Source organism: Polyodon spathula, chromosome 13, assembly GCF_017654505.1.
Source record: "Polyodon spathula isolate WHYD16114869_AA chromosome 13, ASM1765450v1, whole genome shotgun sequence".
Taxonomy (NCBI): Eukaryota; Metazoa; Chordata; class Actinopteri; order Acipenseriformes; family Polyodontidae; genus Polyodon; species Polyodon spathula.
Genome location: NC_054546.1, coordinates 6084444 through 6097794, shown reverse-complemented (window position 1 = coordinate 6097794; position 13351 = coordinate 6084444).

Genomic DNA, 13351 nt, shown 5'->3' with positions numbered 1-13351 from the left:
AGTCTACCACTGTACTATATTCTATATTCAATTTAATTTTCTATTTGGAAACTTTGTAGCAGTGCAGCTTCTCTGCTACAATCTCAAACCAGTCCACAGCTTCATTACATTGCTTACATGTTCCCCAATCAGGGTGGGTTTTGTGCTCAAGCTTTCTTACAGTAAATGTACTCAAGCATTTCTTTCTCTCTGTCTTTTTTTTTTTTGCTGTCAAACAACACAACATTATTACAGTTTCAGTCAATACCATAATAATAAAAGAATGTGGAGTGGAGAAAGTATTGAATTACACTTTTAACAAGAATATACTAGATGCACATTCAGTGAATATTGAGTTTTAAACTTGTCTTATGGTGATTTGTGGCCATGTCAGTGCAAATATTTTTCAATGTCATTGCCAAAGCCTGTGCTGTCACTTACATGGTCAGCTGGGGAATAAGAGGCATAACACTGTGATCTTGCTATTAATGGGAGCTGTTGAGAATGGCAAAGGTGATGAAGTACTATTTAGTTATAGGGACCATATTTTTGCTTCGGGACATTATTATAAAACATGGTGTTATTTTGTCAGATTTCAATCATGTTCCAAACAATTTGTTATAAAACATACATGCGGCACACATCTGTAATGACAGATGGGTTATTTTCCTGCTGCCTGCAGAGAGGCATTCTATTTCTTTAGTTTCAAGGTTTAACTTTAACAACTATATATTAACTTTTTTCTTTAAGGGTTCAATCTTTTTAACAGCGGGGGTTTGCCAGAGTAATTTCAGTGAAGAACAATGCTTTTTTTATCTTTCCTGCATCTTCACTGTCATTGGAGAAACGAAAAGAAAGACTTCACACATCTAAGGTTTCCATTCAAGAGTCAGGGGATAATCTCTCCAAGTAATAAGAAGCATTGAGATACCTTTTGTTTAGTGAACTTGAGTGTCAAGTGTCTTCATGAAAGTAACCACAGGGATCCACTGCCTAATTTTATTCAATAAAACAAATAGACTTGAAGAAAGGCCAGGCTTGCAGCCACAAACACACAATAAGCTCTTACAAAAATATATACTATAGTAACAGTATTGTACGGCAATATTCAGGAAGCAGACTGGTATTGTATTTTTAATCATAGTACTGCTGCTATCCCTCCTAAAGTCCAACTTCCACTGCCTCAAAGCTACCTGAGACAACGGGTTCTCAAGATGAAGTACAGTGGGGTCCCCTGACTCTGGCAGGTTCAACCATGCTGTGAAAGCTTTAGTAATGTACTCGGCCAAAGTGGAAGGTGCACTCACCAACCCGTCTGGCCAGCATGGTGAGTTATGGCCAACCCCTCCATGAACCGTCAAAAACATGGCCCTCATTCCCCGGAGGCAGGATTGCTGCAGACCAAGGCAGTGACTGGTTAGGCATGAAGGCAGAGGGTGCTAAGAATCACTGGATTATGATTTTAGGCTGCCACAGAACACTGATCCTGGCCACGTACAACTGCAGATCACTTTCAGGTGAAGAAAGACTTCAAATTGGAAGAAGAACTTGGAAGAATCAAAGTGGGACATCATAGGACTAAGCGAAGTACAGATAAAAGAGGAAGGACTACTACAACTCAAGAGTAGACATCTTCTCTTCTACCGAGGAACTACAGATGGACGAACAGGAGGCATTAGATAACGTAGTAGAGGTTGATAGCACATTAGAGAGGTCTGCAAGACTGATAGTCAAAGTTTCAAGGAAGTATGAACTTCACGCTTCATCCAAGCATATGCACCAACAACAAGCTATTCAGATGAAAACATCGAAGATTTTTATGAAGTACAAGAACTATATAAAAATGGGAAGAGTCAAGTTCATCATCGGTGACTTCAATGCCAAAATAGGAGCCCAGACGAGAATTTGGTCGGCAAATTTGGATATGGCAACAGGAATGAGAGGGGTGACAGACTAGTCGAATTTGCAGAGAACAAGAACTTATTCATCATGAACACCTTCTTCCAAAAAAAAAAAGCATCAGGGAGAGGACCCAATGGAGTGAAGATTAAAATTGACTACATACTCTCCAACAAGAAGCACACCATACAAGATGTCTCAGTACTTAACTATTTTAACACAGGGAGTGACCACAGACTTGTAAGATGCAAAATATATCTAAACACAGCACTGGAGAGAACAAAACTAACACAATCAACGCAGAAATGCCCCAGAAACAAAGACTGGTGTTTCAACTGGAACTGAAGAATAGATTCAGCACTCTTCAAGATCTGCAAAAAGATGAAGCAATGGAGTTAAACAAAGTCTATGAGGAAGTGACACAAGTAATTGCAGAAACAGCAAAAAACATTGCTTTAACACACAGTACAAAATGCGACCAGAAGCTCATGCAAGAGACAACAGACCTCATGAAGAAAAGAGGGGAGCACTGAAGTCAAAGAATTAATACATTGAGCTCCGCAAAACAGTAAGAAAGCAAATTACTGAGGATATATGGTCATTCAACTGTAGGTTAGTATAGAAAACTATTGAAAACAACCAAAGCATGAAGAAAGCAAAACAAAGACTAATCATTGGGGGAAAAAAAACAGATTTTAGCAATCAAAGAAGAAGAATGGAACTGTCATCAAGAACTGCAAACTAATTTTGAAGAGAGTTGAAGACTTTTGCAGAAAATTATACCAAATTGACAAGACAGGACAGGTAGTCACAGAAGATGATTAACGATTGACATCGTGAAAGAAGAGGGTGAAGAACTGAGAAAAATACTGTCACATATTTTACAAATTGTATTAAGAAAAAGAAAGTGCCAAGCAACTGGAACCCATCAGTGATACTTTACATGAGAAAGAAGATAAAGGAGACCTCAAGAACTGCAAAACTATTAGCTTACTTCCTATAATCTACAACATTTTTAACAAGATACTTACCAACAGACTTCAAGATAAATTAACAAATAAGCATGCAGGATTCAGAAGTGGATTTAGCAAAATGGATCATCTTCAAGCTGTACGGCAAGTAATTGAAACCAACAACGAGTACGAACTACCACTTTGCTTGGGATTCATCGACTATGAAAAAGCTTTTGGCTCTGTTTACACAATCTCTGAAAAGACAAGATCAGAAAACTAGTTCAGAAAACATATAGAGACCTGATCAGCACAATATACAAGAATGCAACATCCACAGTAAGACTATAAAAACACAATTAAAAAAGAGTTTTTGTCAAGGAGCTACAATTTCACCAAAGCTCTTCACTGCCACCCTAGAAGACATTTTCAAAACAATGGATTGGCAAAATAAGGGTCTGAAGATCAAATACTTGAATCACCTGATGACATCCTCATATTTACAACTGGCCAGAAGAATTACAAACAAGAATACAAGAACTACATGAGGCTAGCATCAAAGCGAGTTTGAAAATGAACCTGAGGAAGACTCAAGTCACGTTCAATAAATATACCACTCCACAGGCAATTGAAGTCAATGCGATCAAGCTTGAAGAGGTCAATAACTACATATACTTAGGACAGTTAGTTTTGGCAATGGAGAACCACAAGTGTGAAATCAACAGAAGTACAAAATGGGCTGGAATGCCTTTGGAAGATTAAGCATGGTTCTGAAAGGGAAACTACCCTTATGCCTCAAGCCAATGTGTGCTACCACTGCGAAACCTGGACCCTCAATGCAAAAATAATTTAAAAATTACTCAATGGAGTATGGAAAGATGCATTCTGGGAATAACAAAGTATGCATTGTTATTATAAGAGTGAAAAAACTGAAATGGCAGTGGGCCAGACATGTACATAACAGACCATTGCTGGACCAAGGACATACTAGACTGGATCCCAAGAGATATAAAGAGACTAAGACCTCCAGGAAGATGGCAAGATGAAATTAGGAAACACTCTGGATCAATGTGAATGCGGGATGAACGAGACAGGCTTTTGTGGCAGAATCTTGGGGAGGCCTTCATCCAGCAGTGGATTGAAAAATATGTATTTCTGTATCTTTAAAAGTCCCATCATCTTTCTTCTTTTGATACATTATTTAAATTGCTATAAAGATCCGTCCCACTGACTATAATGCAACAGTACCTGCAGTAGATATACTCAAGTAATACCTCATATTACTTTCACAGTAATACTTCATTGCAGTTTCTGTTATGCCATGTTTATTGTAGCAATATGATACATCAAAATCTGATTAGTATTGTTGTTTTGTTTCAATGTTTTCCTTGTTGACAGCCCCAGTGATTAACGAAAAAGAAGTCTAGGAACCCAGGCAGTGTGATCACAATGTGATTAAGGCCAGCATGGTCGCACTATGGCCCGTAGGCTGAATCGAAACCTCTTAGCCTTTGGCTCCAGTAGTGAAAGAATAAAACTTCATCTTAATGGCGAACAGTTGCATCACTTTGACAAACAAGCTTCCGAGACCAGGCAAGAGAATTTGGTTTGACTAATGGTGGTGGGGCCTTCTCGACCAGGTCCTGCTTACCCCTCGTTACTGCTGAAAGAGGTCCACTTGAAGTGTATTGTCCAAAGATGATACCCATCAAAAAGCAATTAATAATCTTTGACAACAGTATGTGTGCATACAAGGTAATAAGATCTTCTTTAAAGAACTAGACATAATGGAGTGCCATGTGAAATTAAATTACGTTTTGGACCATTTGTGTTAACAGTTGATCAATGAAATGAACAGTTAATTTTGTAGCTTATTTGGCATATATTAGCAATACTACCCTAAACAATATGGGCTGGTTTGCCTCATCATTTACAAAACCTGTATATAATGAATATATTGCTACACCATACATTTTGCCATACGTGATATTGTGCCTCTGGTAAAGGATGGGGAGGTGCAATATGTAGAACAATATATATTAAATATGTCGAACTATATAAATAAAGGCTTGTATGCCTGTTTCAGTTGGTTTTACTTAAAGTCTGTCAAAAACTTTTTTTATGGCTCACAAACTGTGTGTTTGAAGGACGCCTTTCTAATACTGTAAAAATCTGAATAGCTGCCCAGGATGTTTGTATTGATGATGATGTTTGGCACGGATCATAAAGTCAAACACTTATCATTCATTACCGCGGCCCCCTGAAGAAGAATATGAAACGTATAGATCCAAAATCTTATCTACTCAGCTTTCTCCTGTGAATCTCCAATGTGCCGTCAGGGTTTGTTGCTTTTTATGAGAGGATCACCAAAGCATCATTTGGATGAAAATGTAACCCGGTATATTACCCCCTCTTTGCTGTCTTCCTCTTGCAGCAGACAAAGGAACAGGGCATTATTAGTGCAATAATAAAGCAAGTTAAATAAAGCCTGCCGTTGTCATGGAATATGTTTAAATAATGACAGATAGTATTGGCAGGAATCTGAAATCAGAATAAGAGGCTGTATATTGCAGCCTGCTTCCTAAATGAGCTCATAGCAAGTGAAGCACAATAAAAGGAGGTTTGGAGTGAATGCGTTGGCTTGCGTGACCTCCATTTCCAGCGTAGATCAGTTTGATAAAACAGGCACAACCTCAATAAAACTCCAACAATAGAGAAAAAATAAATAGAAATCATATTAAGCAGTAGCGATATTGCATGAATTGTAACAAGAATGTAGGTATAATGGCCTTTTGTGGGTTTTAATCTTGTCCCCAATCACTGCACAATAAGAGTCGTATCACGGCCGCTTCGAAATAACATTTATCACCTTGAAATCTCCCTTTCTAATAGAACTCTCACATATTTGTGCCGTGTGTTTAAAAGAGCTGATGCATATTTAATAAGCTGTGAGCACCAGGCAGGATGCGGGCCAGGGAGCAAGTTTAGCCATGGCAATAAGACTCTAAAGGGATCTATCATTCTTTACACAGTTAAGCACACTTAATTAGATACTAAGCTTTTCTTTCTTCTTTTTAATACAGTACATTTCATTCAGTAGCACAAGCAGACATACAGATGTAATATGATAGCACATGTTTAAGGCATTTTAATAAAAAAAAAAACAACAAATATATGTTTTTATTACACAAATATAAAATGTATTGTTTGCGAAGTGCCTTTTTAAATGGCACCAATAATGTTACAGGGAAATGCTCTGCTGTTAGAGAAGGACAAAACCTGAATATCAAACTGTATTTTATTCCTAATTTTTTTTTTTTTAACTCATGATTTAAAGCTTTGTGAATAGGGTCCAGCATATTATTTATATGTGACTATGAGAGAAAAAAAAAAACAAAGTTTGAAAGGGGAATGATAATACAGCAGAGGCAAGACTTCTATGTGCGGCCATTTTACAAAGGGGGCAAAGTGCCCCCCCCCAACTCCCTCTTAGATGATAAATGAAAGACGTTCAGTAGCTGTAAACATCACTCTCATTGCCCTCTGACATTCCCTGGATGTTTCCCTGACAGGCAGACTGATAAAAAGCAACTATTTTAATCCCAGCAGTGATCTTTTAACCAATAGGGTTTATCTTGCTGAAAGGTGACTATTGCTGTTGAATAAAGTAACGTGGTAATATGTTTATGAGTTAAAAAGACTATCAAATTTCATGTAAAATCAGCTTTAGTGCAGGAAATGATACTTATATTTTATGTCTAATTCAGGAGACAGCTATATTTCTTGCAAGCAGAGCAAATTTGATTTGTGTGATGGTTCCCTCCGTCATGATATCGCTTGGCTGGTCGGAAGATAAAATGTCGCTTAGGATAATGTAATTGGCCTTAAGGTATGAGGAGTTGAATTATATTCTGTGATTTATAAGCTGGAAATTAAAGACTCACTCATTTTCTAATTTTATTCCATCTTCAATGGAAAAATGTTCACTCTGAACTAAATTGGCGAATAATGTTGCTAATTCAAATGCAGATGTAATTTCAATTCTGTAGCAGTTTGCCATGATTGACGAGTCCCCGATGGATCATTGCCACTCTTATCTCCCAATCTCACAAATTCTCCCGCAGTGGTGCTAATAACTTGAGCTACAGGGGAAGGAGAAAAAGGGGGAGAAATGCAATTCTCAACTGCCCTGCCAATGTTTTTATAGAACATGAAGTTCATACATGAATACTACTACTACTACTACTACTAATAATAATAATAATAATAATAATAATAATAATAATAATAATAATAATAATAATAATAATAATATAACACCTTTCATATTCAATAATGCACAATAAATTATTAAAAATACAAAGGGGACAGAAACTCATTCATCCCACAAGAGGACAGAATGATGCTTTTGCTGCCATCTAGTGAGAGCTAAGTGAAGCACATGAGGTATATTTATGAAGTTTCCATCTGCAGAATTAAGAGTTTAGCAGGTGTGTGTGTGTGTGTGTGTGTGTGTGTGTTGTGTGTGGGGGGGGGGGGGGGTAAAGTTTTGCCACACAGATTTGTAAGACAGAGAGAGAGATAGAGATAGAGAGATAGATAGATAGAGAGAGAGAGATGCTGATGTTAACCCTAGCATCTGTAATAAGGATGAGCCTTTGCAAGAAGTTAGAATTGTCCTGCCAGATCAATATTCTGTTGCATGGTTAATTTTTAAATTGCAAACGCTCAGAAAATGGTCTATTGTCTGTTCCAAGCTCTTAAAAATCTTATGTCTAATACCTTGTCTAAATACTTTGTGGCTTAAAGATGTACATCTTGAAGTTTGTCCTTCAGAGTTTCGGCGACAAACGTTAAATTATAAAAGAAATAAGAAGTAAATGCTAAGGGATAAAAAAGTATTACACTACCTAGGTCTTTAAAATTGTAATAAGTAATTTATATATCCTCTTTTTTTTATATAATAGCCCCATTTACAAAATGTCTCTGAAATTAATGCAGGACAAAACCAGCAGTAACTGAGACAACTAATTTTTGCTCATTTGATATGAATTATTAATAAAAGAGAAATATACCATATGCTCCCAAAAGAGCTGCATACATTTATTTCAAAAATTGCTACTGTTTAGTGAAGAATATAAGTAGCCTAAATGCTTTCCACAAAAGAGGTGACTTATATAGTGATTTAATCAAGTATAAATCAGCCAGTGTAATTAGGGTCACAGCTGCCACCCAACCTAAAGCTGGCATTTCTTCCTTCATCACCTGCATTACTTTAATCAGCTATCATTATTTTTCTTCTGATCACATTATTATAAGTTAGTGTAATATTTTCTGCTAGCAGGTTTCTACGCTGGCTGCTTAAGGTAAAAATGTAAGGGGGTGCATATATAACATTTTCTTGCTGTCTGTTTGATCACTTACAACAATAATGAACATATGAATGCAGTGCAGTAGCTTGTAAACCTGTGTACATTAGATTGAGAATTATTGTAATTATTTCAAAACTCTACAACTTACCACTAAGAGATTCATTTATTAAATCTTTCTTTAAAAAGGTGCTTTTCTGTAGGAAATACCCACACTTGAAATTGAAAGTAATATTCTATATGATCCTATAATCCCCATTGGTGTAACACATACTATATGCTACAGTACGTTGCCACCAGATCTACAATTTTGTTCTTTGTGCAAGAAATGGCGATCAGGGGGGTACCCTGGCTGCCACTTGGTAAAGACATAACTACCCGGGGTGCAGGGTGAGTTATGCGGTCAGGGGAGCGCAGGTTCGCCCCTTGCTATATGATGACTGAGTCCCTTGTAAATGCAAGTATAACATTGCACATTTCTAATCTACTGTCTCTTTTTGACAGACTTAATGAATTTTAATGAAATCTCATAGGAACATCAGCTTTTCTCCTGGATACAAATCTGCTCACAAACTTTTTTACTTCAATAAAATCCACAGACAAAACCACATCTGAGCTCTGGCTCTAGTGTCCACTACGCTATACCATACAGACAGATCAGCTTCATATTGTACGGTCGTCAAAAGGGAACATAGCCATGTAAATAAATAAGGTACGTTGATCTTTGCTATTGCTGTCAATGCACAAACACTCCACCTCTGAACAAGCGCCCTTTTGTACAAAGAGTTGTCTGAAATGCATTCAGTTGACAGGCTAGCAACGTAATTAATAAACAAATATTTATAGATAACTATATCTATAACATAGAGAGCTGGCACCATTGTGAAAGTTACCAATTAGTTTGCATACCTAAATCCAATTTGTTTAGCATGCAAAAATGATGCAAAGCAACTGTGGGCCATATGTCATGGTATGAGTAAATAACAATGGCTCTACCTTTACCTCACACTGAAACAGTGACCCTATTTATCACTTTTTATTGGGAAATGTCTAGAAATATAGGAAAATTGTATTCAAATTTTCTGATTGTATCATTTGGTCAAGAATGTTTTTGTGTTTGCCAAATAATATAATAATTAACTGTGCATCTTGCATTCATAAATACTTGGTACATTACAAATCTGATATGAATACATCTCTTTTGATATTATTGTAAAACCAACCCAAAACAACAAGATGTATGACAATTACCATATCACAATTCAATAATTTTAAAAAGTAATGGCCACTATGAATCCATGTAATGCCCTTATCTTGACATACGGTGTAGTAGATTAGTAATGCAAAGTGAAAGCAGGGTACACCACAGGTGTGAAGTGTGAAGGTGCATGCAAATATCCCAAGGTAAAGTCAATATTTATAACTTTGTGAAACAGTAGCCAAGGCTTTTTCTTTACTTTTTCATTTTGTATAAAAATGTCCAGAGAATTTTTTTTTGTGCGTGATATTGGAGGCAGACATAAAGCAGCTCACCTGCTTCAAATCACAATGAATGCTAATGACTGCCTGAGTGATTGTGTAAAGATGGTGAAGCTATACCTGCATCAGTAATACAGTTTGTTAAATAGATAGCCTTTTATTGCACTAAACCAAATTCATTATTCATTCAAATGTATCTTTGTAAAAAAATAATTTTAAAAAAGTCTCTGGAATCCTGGGTTAAATCCGATCTCATCTTGGTGGGTCTAATGCACACGGCACAACTGGCACACAATGAACAGGTTCTGCAATTAACAGTTTCCGTTTCCTTTCAGACAGCTTGTACGCACATAAAAGCTTAGAAAACCGTGCCATGGGTGTCCTCGTCAAAGCAGCTCTGCTTTTGCTTTGTTTTTTATATTTGGGGTAAAGCCAGCCAGCACAGTAATATCCAGTATGGCTTTTTATCGGCAGCAAGCTGAAACACACCTGCTGCATTGTAACCTGAATTGTAACTCAAGTACTGTCACATTTGTCTACTTGTGCTTTTGAGCGATGCTAGCGCAACATTAAAGAAAAAGGTCACCCATGATATACCTTTGTAGTCCTCAAATGCAATGCAGATCTGTACAATGCAGGGTAAGTGGTGAAGGGAAACGAGTTTCCAGAATTAGTGTAATTTATTATTTACTGCATCCTCTGAAAGCTCTATCTTGAAATGCAAATTAATGATTAGCATCATGTGTTCCTGTAATTTTATGAAAAGTGTTCTCCTTATCGTACAAAAGACTTATTTGGCGCTAAGCACACCTAGAGGGGAAGAGCATGAAAGAAATGAATGGCTTTGCAATAAATGTTTGAATATGAATGATCAAAGTTGGAAATTATAAACTACACTGTCTAAATATCTGCAAATAGTCCTCAACACAACTGAACGGAAAGGATGATCACTTTTCTTTTGAAAAAATATAAAGGAAGCACATTATAAAACTAACGAGTCCAGTATTGAGTCTGACACCTCAGGGTCAATGCCAAGTCAGGTCCGAAGTACTAGGTTTTTGTTCAAGGATTTTTTACTAACAATACTTGAAAATCTGCCCAATATTTCCAAATTTAGTGAGAGTTACCTAGTTAGAGTTATCCTTAGACTTACTGTATATAAATTAGTAAATTACCATACTCTCTCTCTCTCTCTCTCTCTCTATCTATATATATATATTAAGGAAATTTATATTCGGTGCAAGTCTAGTGATGACTCTAACTCTAGGTATGCCTAATTTACAATAATGGACATCAATTGTTTTTTTTTTGCTTTTTTTTTTTTACAGTTCCATCTTTTTATTTTAGACTTTTTAATTTCTTGTCTGATTTGCTATTTTTAGATATTGTTAATTTGGGTGATTCACTACCAATTAATGAAGCAAAAAATATGTAAAAGGCTCAATTATCTAAATTACAATTTCCAGTTTAAAATATCATTTGTACACTTAGCAAGGTTTATCCATGTGTTCTGTTGTGCACTTTTTAAAATTAGGAGCTTGATTTCAATAACTCAAACACGAACAAGTATCGTATACTGCAGGTCTTGCTTTTGAATTTTGCAATTAATCTGGATTACCATTCCAGCGGAACAGGCAGCACAATACCTACTCTTAACTCGAAAACAAAAGTTATCTATAAAAGAGCTTTGCTTACTGAGTATGTAACCCAACAATACTGAGTTAACCTAAATAGACTTCATTTGAGCAGATTCTGGTTGCTGTAATTTGCAGTACAGTTGGTAGCAGTGAAGTGGTAATTAGATAGCTAAAGTTTAATTGTTCAATTATTATTGGGTTTGTGAAGGGGCAATGATGCAATTTCACAGTGTTTGAAAACACTGTCTAAACCCTGTTGCCACATGTTATTTGTAATGGTAAGCAATTAGACAAAGGACTCTTTCACTAAGCTGTTTCTGATTCAGGCTTGCCTAATGAAAAGCCTTTATTCCCCAGCCTGGAGCATTTGTTAGTGGCAAATTATAGGTCACTACCATGGAAAGGTCTCCCTCTCTTACATTTATCAAGAAAAATTCAACAAATCACCTTTTTAGCGACAGACAGACAGAAAGGACAGGACAATTTATCCTTGTCACGTTGCTAAACATCTAAACCTTTTTTTTCATGAAGGGGGGATAAATAGTCACATTGCAGATATGATTGTGTTTATCAGTAGTGCAATATAGGATATTTTATTCAATGTTCAATTTTTGTTTCTAATCACAAATCGATGAGAGAAATGTATGTTTGTTAGTTGTTTAATTTTTTGTTAAATAAGAGAAGAAAATATTATTATATCAATGTAATATTAGCATCATAAGCATGGCCTGCATTTCCCACTACCCCTTAATAAGATGGTGGTAAATATCCTAGAGAATACAAGTCATGTAATATGAACATCAGTGTAAAATTAAAATAAAGTGTAAATGAAAAGATGGAACAGGTGTAATAGCAGCAGGTAAAACGGACAGCAACCTCTGAACAAACTTGAGCGTACATAGAATATAATACTCTATCATTACCAACACCATTTATTTTATTTATTTAACTCAATGAGATCATAGCCACATTTACAAGGAGTTCCTGCCAGCCAGCAGCAAGCAACCGCAGAGGCATTCAGTTAGAATCACAGGTAGGACACATTGCTTTAGTTGAATATAAAAACAACACAGCTATCTCAAAACACATTAACAGGTGAAAACTGACTGACCAATCCAGTAATCTGGCAGTCGAATCAAGACATTGACCTCAAAAACATGAGCGTAAACGTCCAGCTTTCCACTATTTATAAACTGTCCATGGGAGATAACAAGGACCCTGTTTTTAATGTTTTATATAAATCCAGTATATTATTTTAACAAAACCTTTATTAATCAATAATGAGATGTTCTTTTCCAGAAATTCTAAACAATTTCAGCAAGGTTAGGAGACAAAAAACTTCGACCGGTATTGTTCATTTTTACAGGATTTGGATTGGCTTGTTCATAAACCCACAGCGTTTGTGGCACTATAGACTGTCATTAAAACCATCATGTCACTTAAAGACACTCGTGTTGAAAGTAGACCTGTTAACATTGTATAGCAGGCCTTCTTTCAACACGTGTCTAACACGATTATTTTAAGCAGATTATTAAAGATTTGGAAATGGTGTCATGCAGATTTGTTTTAAGTAAAGTAGAGATTGGGATTCAAACTCATTTTACCATAGTGGACTTGTTTTCAGAGTTTAAGTAACGTATTTCATGTTATACTACCTGTCTGGGCTCTTAATGTTTTCTTTATAAACCTGTCACCTAAGTTGCGTATTAAGTCAGGTATTTATTTCGCAATGTGCATCAATCTGCAGTCTGACTATAAAACAAACAAACAAAAAAGATTGCTGCATTAAAACAAACATAATGGGATTCAACTTATCTCTGTTAACAATCTCTAATGGATTTATATTGTTATAATTTAACTTGATTAACTGAGTACATATACAGTGCAATTTAGGCTTTTTAGAAAACAATAGGCTCATCAAGTATCCTAATTATTTTTTTTAATAGGCAAGCACAAAAAAAAAAAAAAGGAAGGTCTTCTACACTGCAACAAAAGCAAATGTAATCAGGAGATTATTTAATTTTAAAAAATGCTACAG